This window comes from Dipodomys merriami, unplaced genomic scaffold (genome assembly GCF_024711535.1).
Source record: "Dipodomys merriami isolate MVZ:Mamm:240054 unplaced genomic scaffold, mDipMer1.0.p SCAF_176, whole genome shotgun sequence".
Taxonomy (NCBI): domain Eukaryota; kingdom Metazoa; phylum Chordata; class Mammalia; order Rodentia; family Heteromyidae; genus Dipodomys; species Dipodomys merriami.
Window position 1 is genome coordinate 606,270 of NW_027203115.1, and position 16,840 is coordinate 623,109.

Below are 16,840 nucleotides of genomic sequence, written 5' to 3' on the forward strand. Positions count from 1 at the left end.
CTAGCTCTTTTCTCTCTCTTTCCCAGCTCTCTCTCTTTCCCAGTTCTCTCTTCTCTTTCCCAGCTCTTTCCCAGAAGGTCTACTGAATAAACCTACCCCTTTCCTGAAAAAAAAAAAGAAAATGTGTTATATATACACAATGGAATTATTTTCTTCCATCAGAAAGAATGACATTGTGCCATTCATAAGGAAATGGAAAGACTTGGGGAAAATCATATTATATGAAGTAAGCCAGACCCAAAGAAACATAGGTCCCATGGTCTCCCTTATTTTTAATCATTAGTATACATCTAGGATAATCTTAGCAGATGAGCAGAATAGCTCAATGGTTATATACATATGACCATATAAAATGATGCTAATCAAAATCAAGTCCAAACTAGAAAAAAAGAGACTTTTTGGGGGAAGGATGAGTTTGTTTTGTGGGTTTTTTTTAATGTACTGTTTGAAGTTATTTCCTTTTACTTTTATTTCTTTCCTTTAGTTTACCACCCATTGTCACTTTTTTATTTTGGTACCTTGTGTCTTGTATATACATTTATCTGATTTGGAAAGGGGAAATCACAAAATGGTAAGACCAAAGACAAAGGGTGAACCAGTGTAACAGCAATACTCACAAGATGCTATATTGGAAATGAACTTTACAATTTCGGGGCGGGGGAGGGCAGGAAGAGAGCTGGGGGAGGGAAAGCAGGAGAAAATGAGGTGGGGATAATAACACCATTCAACAAGAAATGTACTCTTTACCTTACTTATGTAACTTACCCCTCAGTACCTCACCTTTACAATAAAATAACATTTTTAAAAAGAGGGCAAGAGGTTTAATTGTAGATGGAAAATAACATCTGAAACTATAAGATTCATCTAGAACCTTCATTCCCTAGATTTGATGTGTCAAAAGAGTAAAGATTTTGTAATTCAGCCTTTTGAAATACCCTGAGTCAGAGGAAATGAACATGTGATTGGCATATCAGAGTTGGAGGGGATTATCTCCAAATTGTTGTGTAATCTACAATGCTGTGCATTTGCCTCTAAAACTCTATAAAAGTAGACCTCCCATTTGCTGTTAAGCTGAAGACACGGTGTTTCATTTAAGTCAAAGCTAGAGAGCAGAACAATAGCAGTTGCTGTGGTTTATATTGTTGGCCTTACAGGATAAAACAGGTGTTTTCAGACAGAATCTTTACTTTGCAGAACTCAGTGAGATGATTGTTACTACTCCCTTTGTACTGTTGAGGAACTTAAGGATAGGCTCCTTTTCTACATTCCTAGAAAATACAGTGGGAAAAATTAACCGATTTTAGACAGAAGGCATTTGAGAACATTAAATCTCTACAATTTTACATTGTGATGTTCCACATAAGCTTGTTCTTAAGATGGCGACTTCTGCTCTGTCAATAATCCTTGCTGACAGAACATTTTTTCTGTTGTCATGATGCAGTCACATAATGCAGAGCAGTAACAAGCAAACCAGGTAGCTACTCTGTTCAAAAAATGCCATGCTTATTACAAAGGAATTCATCAGTTCAGGGGTGAGCAAACTATCTTAATATCCTCTTCAAAATAGGGATATGTGCTTAGCTAGAGATGTTTCATTTCATGAGTTTATCCTTCTGTGCCTTTTATTCTTGTGGGACTGGTTTTTCTGGAAACTCATTTAAACTATAGATAAGGGATAATTTATTTTTTAAATGCCAGAGAGAAAAAAAATAGTCTTAGAAAAAAATACAACTATCTACATTTTGTGATATATTTAAAGAAGCTCACAATCTGTAGCCCTTTTTCTTCCTATTTCTAAGCCTTCTTTAATATTCTCTTTAACTCATTATACTTCTCTTTCCCATCTAATAGTACTCTTCCTTACCTTCCTTTCCCTTCTTCCCTTCTCTCTGCCTTCCCCTTTTCTCCTCTCTTCTCTCTCATTAATTCTTCGAAGGATAGGTCACCAATATGTGACCATAAGCAGTCTCCAGAGTAGGACTAGAGGCAAACTGTTTCTGAATGTAAATACTGCTTTTTATAGATCTTAATTTTTAAAAAATATTTTTGTGTTGTATGTACTAGTATCTTTATATACATATATATACACATACATATGTAAACATATATGTATCCATTCACTTCCTTTGTGTGATATTAACCTCATAAATTGTTTATAGATTCTTAGACATATTCACTACTAACCTGCCCATAAAATTAGATTTTCGTAACTAAAAGTTCTTGTATTTTTTTTAAATCTTTTTACAGATATTTTATGTCTTTTCCATTAAATGATTTGAAAAGGAACTTATAAACACTGGGGATATAAGATACTCCCAAATATCAGTAAACAGATTTGCCAGTTGTTTTTGTTTTCTATGTTCAAAGCATTCTCATCCTATAAATCTCAAACTGGTTCCTTTGGCCCCTGTAGCCAACTAAAAGGTGCAATGAAAGATGGTTTAAATTTTTGAGAGAAACACAGCGACATCTGTTGGACATGACCTGAATTATTGCTATTATGTTGGGACATTGGGCTTTTTTTTTTTTTTTTTTTTTTTTTTTTTTCTTTTTTGGTACTGGAGGTTGAACCCAGGACACTTTGCTACTGAGCTATTATTTTTCAGCTCCAAGGAGCCATGACTACTAGACTCTCAGTGTTTGAAGAACCGAAAAGTTTGGGAATCTTTACTCTAAACAATAAAATTACTTTTTGTATTAATATCACTTTAGAATTTTTCACACAATTGATTAAAACAACTTGAACACATCACCCAATTTTTGATAAGGAACTAAACAAAAATAAGTTGGCATCAAACCACATTTATTAATAAAATGCATACAAAATTTTTCCACACTCATGTGCCTGTATATGGATTGTACCAATTAAGTGAATCACTTGTATTTAAATTTTTGTTAGGGCTTTTATTTGTTTCATCTTCTAGGTAGTGTTTTGCCATTCAGTCCAAGTTGACCTCGAACTTGCAGTGTAGCTCAGGTTGGTCTGAAACTCATGGTCTTTCTGTCTCAGTCTCTTGAGTGCTAGATTTATAGGCAAGTGCCACCATGCCCTTGAGAAAATCTGTTATGAAGATATGTAAATAGGTAGAATTAGGAAGAGATGTATTATAGTAATACCATCAGATTTTGGGTTACATATGAAATATGTCATCAGAGAATTGGAAATCTACTTTTCTTGTAGCATTTGTTATTTAGACTTGTACTAATCAGTAGCCATTATCTCCATGTGACTATTTAAATTTAACTGAATTAAAATTAAAAGTCAGCTCCTCAATTATGCCAGACATGTTTAAGGTAGCTACTGTGTTGGACAGTGCAGACAAAGAAATTTTCTATCAAGATAGAAGTTCTGTTGCATGGTTCTAGTCTGTACATTAAGTCATCTTCTTAAGCAGCACTTAGACAACATTTTTAATCATTTCCATTTTTGATATCCGAGAGGTTTTTCCACCTCAGGATAAATGCACCAGTTTTTAAATTTTAATACACATTATCATAACTGATTTTAGCCATCATATCTGTATTCGACCTCTCAGAAGGAAGGAGAGGAAAAGAAGGTTATGCCTCCTTTTCCTGATATTTATAAAAACATTTCCTGGAATTTGAGTAATCTATATCTACTTATAAGCTATTATCTACCTATTAACTGGACAGATGTTAATCAGTCTGCAAACCCGATTAGAAAATGAGGTCTTTATTCTGAAGTGGTTATGGGCTCAGCCAAAAATTAGTGGGTAAAAGGATGACTAAAGAAGAAAAGGATTGATGGGAAACAATAATTGGTTTTCCACAATTTTCCAACAGCTACCATTATCAAAGGGTTTGTGTTAAGGGTTAGGCCCATGTCACCTACCTCATGGACATAAACTGGTATCTCATTGTGATTTTAATTTATTTTTCTCTCATTACTAAAGAGTTCGAGGGTATTTTTAAGTTTATAAGCCGTTTCAGTTCCTAATTCTGTGAAGCACCTGTTTCTTTTGCTTCATTTCTTCTGATGTTTTCCTCGTTAAGCTTTAGCAGTTGCTTGTATATCCTGAAGACTGCGTCTACCTCTAACCTCATATTTTAGGCATTTTACTTATAACCATCAGGTACAATTTTTGAAACTCTATTTTGAAATTGTCATTTGTTATATAATGCCTTTTGTTCATTTCTTATTACTACTGTTTTTCAATCTATCTTATTTTAACTATTCTACTTTTTCTAGTTAATTTTTTAACTTTATTTTGAATTGTCTTTTTCATCATTTTGTTCCCGTACTAATTTAGCAGCTATCTTCTATTTTAATCATCATATTTTAAATCCTAATAGGCATGCATACATAAAACTTAACAAATCCCTTTTCAGAACTATATAAGGATTTTAGACTGATTTAACATCAGTCCCTCTGTACATGCTTAATATTTTCTACTGCCTTAATATTTTCTGCTGCCTTTCTACAGATTTGGTGGTGTTTTTTCTTATTGTATGCTCCAGTTTTTCTGTTTGGTTTTTGAGACAGTCTCACTAGATAGCTCAACCTATCCTCAAACTCACAGCTCTACTTCTCCAAACTCCCAGGTTCTGGGATTACAAGCATGAACCATCACACCCAGCTCATCTTGTTGTTTTTCTTTTTTTAACTCATAGAAACATTATTTTTTTGGAGACAGCATCTGGGTATGTTGACCAGGATGACCTTAAATTCCTGAGGCCATGCAATCCTCCTGCCTTAGCCTCCCATGTAGTGAGGGTACAAAGATGTACCATTGTACCTGGCTCAAAATGTTTTATTTTTATTTTCAAGCCTGCATAAAAAGTTTTCAGAAGTTTTACAAGGACATCTCATATACTTTCTACTCCAATTCTCATTGTTGACAGTTGGCCATACTTGCATTATCATATTCTCTCTAACCCCATCTCTCTCTGTCTAGACAGTCTTCTCCTGAAAACAATTTTCTAATAGTCTCAACATGTATTAATTTTCATTGTTCTAAAGCCTCATGTAAGTTGAAGTACTCAGTTCCTACTCTGTCCTATCCAACTTCTTTTGCTCAGTGTAATGCCTAATATTCCATATTTGTTCAAGTATCAATGGGCTTAGTCTTCATTGTAAGGCTTTACTTTATGAATATCCCATGATTTGTTTTGTCATTCTCCTGGATTTGAATTATTTTTTGGCTGTTATAAACAAAACTGCTATAAACGTTCTTGTCCAAATCTTTAGCTGTATGTTTTCATTTCTCTGGTAATTGCTGGGCAAAAAGAATATTTAACTAAAATATAGTATTTAACTATCGAAAAACTGCTAAACCTTTCTCCAAAAATATTTGCAATATCTTCATACTGACCAGCAATATATAAGAATTCTGGCTTCTCCACGTTCTCACTAACACTTAATGCTTTTAATTTTACCAACCTAGTGAATATCTTGTGATTTAATTTTACATTTCCCTCGTGACTAATTATTTTAACTACTTTTTCATGTGCTTAATAGACATTTATTGCTCTCTTTGCAAAATGGCAAATCTTTAGACCTTTAAAAATCTGATTATTAAATTGCTGATTTTAATGTGTCTTTGTATAGTCTTGAATACAAATCTTTTTGGTAGATGTATGTTTTTCAAATGTTTTCTTCCAGTCTGTAGCTTACCTTTTTTTAATGAACATTGTCGTATAAATTTCAATTAGATCCTTTATGAATATGGACTTCTAAGAAATAGTTCCATATCCTTCTTGCTTGGCTCTCACACACAACCATAAAGAGATTTCTTCTGTGCTTGCTTCTTAGACATTTGATAATTTTAGCTTTTAGATTTTATTGTATCTCTATATAGTCCCTTCAAGTAGCAGTTTTTATTTTATTTTGTGTTTTAGCTCAGAATTTGTCATTGTTATCTACAGAACATTTTTTTCTGATAGCATTTATTTCATTGTTGCCTGAAGTCAAGCCCCAGTTTTTGTTTGTTTAAAGACAAGGTCTCCCTATATATCCCAAGCTGGCCTCGAACTCAGAATCTTCCTGCCTCAGTCTTCCCAGTGCTTGAATTGCCTGGGTGAACCTTTTATTGCAGGGCTAGGGAACAAACTCAGGCCCTTTAACATGCTAGACAGTGAGCTACATCCCCAACCTGAAGTGTTTATCACAGTAGTGTTGATTTAGATTCATCTGTATTTAATATATTATGATTTTGATGAGGGATTTTTTGTTTGATTCATTGGTTGTTTTGAGGTTTTTTTTGTGTGTGTATTTGGTTGTTTTACTCACCAATTTTTGTTTCAGTACTGAAGTTTGAAGTCAAGGCCCCGCACTTACTAAGCAGCCATTCTAACACTTGAGCCTCATTCCCAACTCTTATTGCTTTCATTATTTTATTTTTTTCTTTTTGTCAGTCATGGGCCTGAACTCTAGGCTAGGGTGCTGTCTCTCAGCTCTTCAGCTCAAGGCTACCACTCTACCACTTGAGCCACAGTGCCACTTCTGGCTTTTTCTGCTTATGTGGTGCTGAGGAGTCGAACCCAGGTCAAGGCAAGCACTCTACCACTGAGCCACCTTCCCAGCCCTTGCTTTCATTATTTTTCAAATGAGGTCTTTGTACAGGCTCACTTTGGACAATGATCCTCCTGTCTTTACCTCCTGTCTATGCCTATGTAGTTGGAATTGTAGGCATGTGCCACCCGGATCATATTTATTTGTTGAAATGGGGTCTCACTGTTTGCCAGGGCTGCCATTCTTCAAATCTCTGTCTTCTCTGGGGTCACAGGTATGAACTATGCTTAGCTTTTTTGTTGAGATGGAAACTTGATAACGTTTACCTTCTGTACTAGTCTTAAACCATGATCAGTCATCTCTTTCTAATTCGGCCTCCTGAGTACCTGGGATTATAGGCTTGAAACACACTCTACCTGTGCTTGCTATTTTTTTTTTTAACCAAACTATTTACTACATACTATTTCTTGCTTCTGGGATGGTTTACTTTTAGACTTACAATAACTTCCTATGAAAACAAGTTTAAGTTGCATTTTTTCCCCTCTCAGTAATTTAAGTATGTTATAGCCTAAGTTTCTAGTTTTCCATTGAAATGTCAGATGTGCAGGTTGTTTTTATCATTGTGAACTGACATTCTCTGATATCCTCTTCATGTTTTGTGTTTTACAGGTTTATTCTAGTGAGGTGTGATATATCAGTTTTTACCTATCTCTCAAATCATTGTACTGATTCTAAAAGTTCATATATTTCAACATCTCTTGAAAAAAATCTATAAAGACTTGAATATTAGACCTTCTTATTTTCAGCTCTAAGTATCATACTTTCTTTTCCAATTTTCCCTCTTTTGGTCTCACTATGCTTTAATTTGGCTAATATCTTTGGTTTTATCTTCTAATTCATGAATTCTCTCTTCATCTATGTCATGTCTGAAGTTTTATGTCTCTATTACATTTAAAATTTTTTTAATTATTTTTTTTGGGGGGGGTCCGGTCATGGGGCCTGAACTCTGGGCCTGGTTGCTGTCCCTCAGCTCTTCAGCTCTTTTTGCTTATGTGGTGCTGAAGAATCGAACCCAGGGCCTCGGGCATGCAAGGCAAGCGCTCTACCACTGAGCTACCTTCCCAGCCCCTAAAATTTTATTTTTAATAAGATTAACTTAATACATAAAACACAAAATTATACATTTTAGTAAAGTACAAAGTGATGTACTCATTACCTTCCCCATGTAATTGTAACCCCTCTGTATGGTATTTTCACAATAAAAAAAAATTTTTTAATAAAAGTAAAGAAAAAAAACAGTGATATTCCAACACATGTACATATTGTACAATCAAATTAAAGTTTCTAGCCAGTGTTTTTTATATCTTTGTAATGGAAACATTCAAATCTTTTCATATAGTAATACTCAGTTGCTATCCACATACTATCATGCAATAGCACATAGAACGTCTCATAACTAATTGCAACTTAAAACTCATTAATTAACCTTCCCCATCCCAGTCTCCTTTCTCTCTAATGAATTTAAATTTTTAATTATGATTAAAATAAACCTACTTGTAGTTTTGACTCATTCTTCTATGCCCTCCTTTATTTTTTACCTATATTAAACATACTGATTTTATATTCTCAACTCTGAGATTCCATTATTTGAAATGCTGTATTTTTTCATCCTATTTTCTCCTTGTTAGTTCTCTTGGAACCTACTGATAATATCTTTTTCCCCTCATGATTTTTATGACTTTTTTTTAATCTGTCAATCATGAAATTATGTAAGCCGAAAAACCTGAGCAAATTGAAGGAGGTCAGGGTTGAGGACACATTTTCTTAAAAAGTACTTGCATTTTCTCTGCCTAGACTATGTTCCGATAAGGACTATCAGCCAAAGATTAATTTCTCAGGTTGGTTGTTTTTCAGCTTTTATAGGTATTGTGATTTCCATCCTCATATCCATTTGTGGTTGTAACTAACCTATAGTTATAAATTAGGGCACTAATATATCCTGGTTTGCCCAAGATGATCCCAGTTAATGTCCTCTGTTCTGGTAGAATTATCAACAATTTCTCATAAAAATCCCTGTTTGATTATGTTATGTTACCATACTAAGAATACTAAGAGGGATTTTTTTTTGTTCTATTCTAACAATAGCCAAGGCTGACCAACAGTTTTATTATTTCTTCATTGAAAGAGCAGAATTTCTAGTGCACTGTTGTAGTGAAGATGTATCTCTTCTGGAATCCTGATTTTAAGTTGGGGTTTCCATTCCAGCTTCAAAAAATAGGTTTCTGGGGATTGGCAGTTGCCCTCAGGGCAGCCGCTGGCTTTAGCATGTTTACCTCTCTGGATTCATGCTTCTGCTTAGTTCTTGGCCTCTAAGGATTTTCCTTACTTTATTGTGAGCTCAGCTATATATTTTAAAGGATGTTGTAAATCTTTTATCCAGAATATTTAGTTGTTTGGTTGCAGGAAGTTTTTTTCCCCACTAGAACAAAATCCTTGGACCCCTCAGAAATACTAACTTAATTGCACATGGCATCGGAAGAGCCAAAATTTTCTAGTGTGGATGTATCCCAGAAATTTCAAAGAGCAAAATTTCTACTTGAGAGCTATTACTTTGTCCGTACTTTGTTGAAAATAGGAATATAATGGAAGGGAAAATCTAATTATCTCTTAGTGTTTTAGATTTTCCAAGTAGGAACTTAGAACATAAAGTATAATCACTTCTGTTTCTAAAAAAAGAACTAGACAAGTGTCAGCATGGAACATAAAAGGTATTATAATACACATTTTAGATAAACGAACTGAGACATGGATAGTCTCAACAACCTACCTATGACTCATTGTAAATGGTAGGGCTAATATTGGAGCCCACAGTCAGCCTGTCTCTATTATTTACGCTCTAAATAGCTTCCTTGTATGCCTTCTATCTCAACATTATAAATGGATGTTCATAGTGAAAATGCTTCTTCATTGGTAGCTATTGTATGCTTCCTAGTATTTTGGGTGTTGATAAATATCTAACAGCCACTCAGTAAAGGATATAAAGAATATAGAAAGATTGGGGGGGGAGAATTTCAGCTTTATTAAAGATTATTTTACTATTTTTTATTATTCCTAAATCATAAATATTTTCCATTTCTCCATCTCTTATTCTGTTCTGTCTTCATGGAAAGCCCTTATCTGCTTACCTGAAAATTTCTCTTACCCTTTAATTTTTCAGTTTTTTAAAGACTCCATAAATTCTATACTCCTCATAGAATTGCTCCAACTGAATGAATGACTTGCTCATCTGCGTCACATAGTATTTCCCAAATGTTTATGAATAATTATTATGAAACAACTTGTAATTACAACTTGCCAATTATATTATATTGGACTATACCATTTCTGTAAGTCAAAATGGTTAAATATTAGCATCATTTGGTCAATTTTATTCAATTCATTGTGTATATTTTCAACTAAATGTAGAGGTAAGAGATATGTATAATTTACTATTGTTTCTTTAAGTTCATGCCTAGACATATGCTCAAAATACAATTGCTGCATTGAGTGAATGTCTCATACTCCAGAAGCTGTCTACTGCATGGGCATCAGCCAAGCAGAACCAGTACTGCATTTAATGGCAGCTGAAGACATGCCCATGCTGCTCACTATACAGAAGCCCAGACTCTGCCAAGGGCACATGCATCCAAAGAAGATTGGGGGAATTTTAATGAACCCTCACGTAAGTAAGGTTCTTACTATGTTAATGCTTCAAGCCGGGCGCTGGTGGCTCACGCCTGTAATCCTAGCTACTCAGGAGGCTGAGATCTGAGGATCGCGGTTCAAAGCCAGCCCGGGCAGGAGAGACCGTGAGACTCCTATCTCCAATAAACCACCAGAAAACCGGAAGTGGCGCTGTAGCTCAAGTGGTAGAGCGCTCGCCTTGAGCTGAAGAGCTGAGGGACAGCGCCCAGGCCCAGAGTTCAAGCCCCACGGCCGACCAAAAAAAAAAAAAAAAAATGCTTCAAGTCTCTCTACAACAGTGCCACCAAGCATCATGGTTAACCTCTGGGGGATAGAAAACTCAGAATCTTATGGAGTGATAAGCTATATCCTTGAGCAATTCTCATTCCTAGGCAATCCTTGCTTCCATTAGACACTGCAGTCTACCTTTCTAAACTTCCTAATTACATCCTGAAGGACCTCAACACCTAGAGAACAAGAAAGGACTGAAATCATTTAAAGTCAAATAATTGGCTTTTTTTTTTCTTTTTGGTGCCAGCCCTGGGGCTTGAACTCAAGGCCTGTACACTGTCCCTGAACTTTTTTGCCTTAGGCTAGTGCTCTACCACTTGAGCCACAGCTCCACTTCCAGCTTTTTTGATAGTTAATTGGAGATATGAGACTCGCAGGCCTTTCCATACTGGCTTCAAACTTCAATCCTCAGATTTCAGACTCCTGAGTAGCTAGAAATTAGTCATAAGCCATTGGTACCCCGCCAAATAATTGACTTTTAAAAACAAAGTATCTTAGGTTTTTAAAAACCAAACATTATTTTGGACATCCCAAATTTCTCCTAATCATAGCATTCTCTGATTAGTATTACTTTTTGTTTATCTACGATGTTCAGAGCTGAGTCCTATATTGCTGGTAGAATATGATCAGAGAGCAGAGTAGAGAAAGACCAACCCCATCTTTCAACTCCATGTGGGTCATGGTTTAGCAGCATGTTTCCCATGATATTGAGATATGGCAAGGTATTTCCTATGGTTTAAAATAAGAATATAAGCCCAGTCTTGGGGAGCCATGGCTTTAGGGAAGGACAGGCTAGAAAACTAACACTACATCTATGGTTATTGACCTTGGCTGTGCATCAGAACTACCTATAAATGCTTTTTTTAAAAAAACACAGAGACCTGTGCCCCAGGCCATCACTACTGAACTAGCAATCTAGTTGGGAAACCTTTGAAAAGGACATGAAAGTTAATATAAAGCATTTAAGAGTGCATGCTCTGGGGTCAGACTACCTGGATTTGAATTCAGATTCATGTAAAATTAGACTTTCTGTTCTTATCTTTAAAAAGGAACAATGACCTTGAAGGGCTGATGTGGTTATTGAGTTACTATAGAATCCTAAGAGCCACTTAGTATATGCAAAGTAAATATTATCTACTATTATGATGTGTGTATGTGTTTTTAGATCTCTGTTGCTGATTTTCATGCACAAGCTGGGAAAGCACTGACATAATGGAAAATAGTCACCTGTGTCATAACTTGAATAAAGAACAGATCTTCCCCATGCTTTCTCAAGTAAGAATTCCAAATTCACTTCTCCATTTGCTTGTCACCATGCTTTACTTCTCAAGTGGCCACTGATGAAACAATGCCTCTGCTTCTCTCACTACAGGGTTTCTCACACCTGTGGATCTTCTAAAACTACTTTAAATAGTGGGTATAGAGATATTAAACCTTTCAGATTATCAAGAACGGGCACTCAAAAATTATGATTATCATTATTTACTTACTTATCATAAATCATTGTGATACTAAAGATGCAGAAACATTATAATCTCAGGATAAATAATAAGCTTAAGCCAACTAAAACCTATCATGTCTCTTTGCCTGTGACTCCAGTGTAATTGTGTGTTTGTTAATTGCAAATAGAAATTTTGTATCATAGTTAACATGGCTTTCTTTGCCTGAACCTTCACTTTGCAATCATCATTATGCATATGCACAGAAAGCCTGTAAATTTAGTAAATGATACCCAAGGAGGAGAAAAATGATGCCACTCTGATTTACAACAAAATCTGGCATATTTATGTTTCTGTGGCTTTTATTTACTAAGTTGGATTTGTTTTGATAGTCTACTTCAAAGGAAAATTTATAGAATAAAATAGCTATATTTTAGAATTAAAATGCAATGTATTTCCCTATACAACTATTTTTTTTTGTTTTAGCTAATGAAAATTCTACTGATTAGACACTGGGGAAAAGATCTGCCAGTAGTTAATGCTAATAGAGACACCAGAGCATTCTCTCTTCTATTAATCTATGAATAATGGTAGGCCCCTTTCTTAAGTACACAGAGAAGAAAGAATAGAAAAAATACTGACAATGACACCAAATGTATTGCCTTCCTCCCACACTCTTATGCCCTTGTAACCTAGGGCATGTAGAGCAGGCTGGCAGCCATCACATTACAGATTTAAAAGTGCTGGAATCTCCTAGTCCTGTAGCAGATTGCCTGATGGATTGGTGAGTAATGTACTTGAAGAGTGCATTACTGAGCTCTAGACTAATGGCCACCTCTTGCCCATGGCCTTTATGGTAGATCATTCATTGTACTGTCTCATCAGCTTCCTGCCAGTCTGTATCTGGCATGAGTACTGCCTGTTCCAAAGCTGATTAATACCCTGGGAGTAAGTCCCACTGCAGGCTTCAACACCGATTACACAAAAATACAGTCATTCTGATGCAATGGGTTGACACAACTTTTCTTTGGTAAATTAAATGGAAAAAAAATTCTTAATTTATATAGTCAAAATAGAGGCCTGTACAAATTGTGGATTTGCTACATTGTTATTAATTATAATTAGCATATTTAAGGAACAATAGCACATGATAAATATCTTAAGTCTCTCTGCCTTCATTAGCACAAGAATGTCATACTTCTTCAAACTCAGTTTTCTGAAATTGAGTGCATAAGAGAAGAAATAAGAGCAAATAATAGAAGATCACATACAACTCAGGACTAAGTGCAGACTATAATTCTAGAATTTGGAGGAGACTGAAGTCAATGAAGACTGGAGGAATAAGAAACATAATGGAGAAAATACAAGCTAAATTGACTCTTAAAGGCTAGAATTAGAGTAGGCAATGAGGAAGGTGAGTATGCCAGATCAGAAAATAGCATGAGCAAAAGCATCCAAGTATTGAAGTGTATGACATACTAATGGATTAGAAAGAGAAAAGCCTGGCTAGAGCAGAGGATATGGGTTTGGAAAGTAGAAATAGTGGAAAATCAAGTACAGGCTGAGAGGCTTTCCAATCCTAGCAGTATTATAGACTAGGTAATTGGGTTTGATGAGGTTATAAAAGTGGAACCCATGGAAGGATTAGTGTCTTTAAAAGAAAACAAAAAGACTAGAACTCAAAGAAAACAGCTATTTGCAAACCAGGAAGAGGGTCCTCGCCAGACACTGAATCTTCAAGCACCCTGGTCTTGAACTTCCGAGACCCCAAAACTATGCAGAATAAATTTCTTATGTTTAGGCCATTGGATCTGAGGCATCTTGTCACAACAGCCTGAACTATCGAAACCAGCGAATATTCATGATTATTCTATCTTCTTAATAATTGGGTTCATTATCACTTTGAAATGTTTAGTCCCTGATAATCTTTTATTTATTCTGAAATGTACTTTTTTGTTACTTCCACTTTCTTTTGACTAGTGGTAGCATGGTATATTTTTCAGTTCTAAAATTTGTAGCTGATTCATATCTTTATATATAAAAAAGCTTTCAGAAGGGAGTCACATGTAGGATCATAGTTTTGTCCAGTCAAGCATAAAAGACCCTAATTTAAACTAACCAAAAGGGGTTGGTGGAATGGCTCAAGTGGTAGTGCCTGCTTACCAAGCACAAGGCTCTGATTTCAAGCCTTAGGATAGCCAAAAAATGTTAAATGAAACAATAAAAAAATTTAGAAATGGCAAGGAAGGTAAGTTAGAAATGAAAATAAATTTAATAAAGCAATAGCCAGTTGGGAAGGATATTAAGATAATATTATAGGACTTACTGAAGGCCTAAACTAGAGTAGCATAGCCGGAGAGGGAGATGAAAGAATAATAATGATAAGAAATAATAATCTTAATAACTTTATTATTTTCCATGTTATAAAGGGACACATTATTTCTAGTCAAAGGATTAATTAGAATCTGTATCAAGTTTCATCATATTTAAAGTTGTTATATACTTCTAATACTGGTACTATATTGGTACTAAATGATTACTCAATGTGCAATAGGAGGATAAAAGGAAAATAAACCAATTTAAGTGATTAAAAGCTTGATAGCATCTGGCTACAATTAGAATCTAAGCTTATAAATGAAATCTCATAAAGTCTGAAAAGCGTCCCCTAAAAATAATGTTAAATGGGAAAAGAATTATGGTTTCAATAATGTAAAAGAATAGTACAATTAAGTATACAATTATAAAAGGTAAAGGATTCTACTATCAGTTGAAAGGATTTTCAACTATTTTATGAGAGAAAACATATATATACTTATTCAAACTTCTCTGCAAAAGCTTTATCTATTCTGAGTATAGATCCTAAACTGTCCTACATTAGAAAATAGTAAGGCCTCTCCATCTTTCCCTCTAGATGGAAAGATGTAAACTTTTTCTATAAAGAGCTAATAATAAATATTTTAGGTTTTATGTATCATATAGTCTTCATTACAATTATTCAGCTCTATTATTGGAGCATGAATATCTTCCAGTAAAACTTTATTTACAAAATCAGGTTGTGTACCAGATTTGTCTGTGGATAGTAATTTGCCAACTCCTGCTCTATAGTCTTTTGTATAGTAAAGTCATGGGAAGATTAACTTTTCCAACATGGCTAAAAGCAGCAGTTTCCAGTAGAGAAATGTGTCCCACAAAGGAATTTCTGATAGCTACACTGAATTATTATTATTATTATTATTTTGCCAATCCTGAGGCTTACACTCTGGCTATGGGTGGTGTCCTTGAGCTTTTGTGCTCAAGGCCAGCATTCTATCACTTGAGCCACAGCTCCATTTCCAGCTTTTGTGTGTAATTAGGGTTAAGATTATCATGGATTTGCTTGTCCAAGCTGGCTTCAAACCATAATCCTCAGATCTCAGTCTCCTGAGGAGCTGCATTACAGACATGAACCACTAGTGCCTCACTTTAAATTAATTTTAACAATACACCTTTAGTTCAATATATCCAGAATCATGACAATGTTATTACATTAGAAATTTACAAATGATATTTTACATTCTTATTGTAAAATCTTCAAAGCATAATGTATATGTTTATAGTACTTCTCAATTTGGACCAGCCACATATCAAGTGTTAGCTAACTACACATGGCTCATGGCCACCATATTAGATAGTGCAGGTGTAGATACCTTAAGAATTATCCCAAATCTTAAATGCTGATCTTTCAGATTGTAAATTACTCACTGGTAGGATAATTTCTGACCCAGAAAGGTGTTCGTTGTATATATTCTATTCTCTGCCTTAACTTCAACAACCACACCATTACAAACTACCCAGCAATGCTTCTCAAGCATTAGTATACATAGGACTCACTTAGGGATATTGTTAGAGTGCAGATTTGGATTTAGTAGGTATGGGACATAACCTAAAATTGTGTATACTTAAAAACGTTACCATGTAGTACCAATGCTATTGGTCCAAGGACCACACTAAGAAGCAAGGGTTGAAAAGACTACTCCAAAGGATGTACCTTGAACTGGAACTGATGGCCTACCTCCCTCTTAGAAAGCTATCAGGTTTAATACCAGCACAGCAGATATCACTGTTCAGGCACCACTGGAAATGAACACTTCTGAGGCAGCAAGCACTGTTCAGTATAATATAAACTACATGCATATTTGTAACTTTCCAACTAACCACATCTGAACTAGTCTTTAAAATATGAAGTCAGAAGTGGGGATGTAGCTCAGTGGTAATGGTCAGCATATACAAGGCCCTAGATTTAATCCCCATCAGTTCAATGAATACCTAAAAAAAATTTTTTTTAAGTGAAGTCAATTTAAGTCTCAGTTTATTTAAGCCAAGCATATCAAAACATTAGATCAACATTTATTAAAGACAGTTTACATTTTTGGTACTGTCTTAACAATCTGTTATGTGTTTTGTATTTACAGTATATCCTTTGGGACCAACCATGTTTCAAGTGCTCACATATGGCTAAGGGCTGCTCTACTCGTCAGTGCTGCTATATGGTCATCATTCTCATGACCTATATGCTTATCCTATATGCTGACCCAGTTTCTAATGCTTTCTTATTCACACCAAATCCTTCCATTATAGACTCTGGAATTCATAGTCTCTCATCATCAGGAGAAAAAAATAGTCCCCACTTTTTTCATCTCCAAAATGTTCCTTTCTACCTATTGCTCTGACAAAATTAGTTATCTTATAGAACTCTGTTTTCTCTCAGGGTATTAAAATTGAATTGATGTCCCCCTTTATCCTCCTCACTTCATTCAGGTCCTTTCTCTTTCTTCTTCAAAAACCCATTTATTTGGATCAAATGCCAATGTATTACCTTACCTGCTATCTGGTTGAACATCTTACGTAAACAGCACACTGCTCACTATAGTCTGGC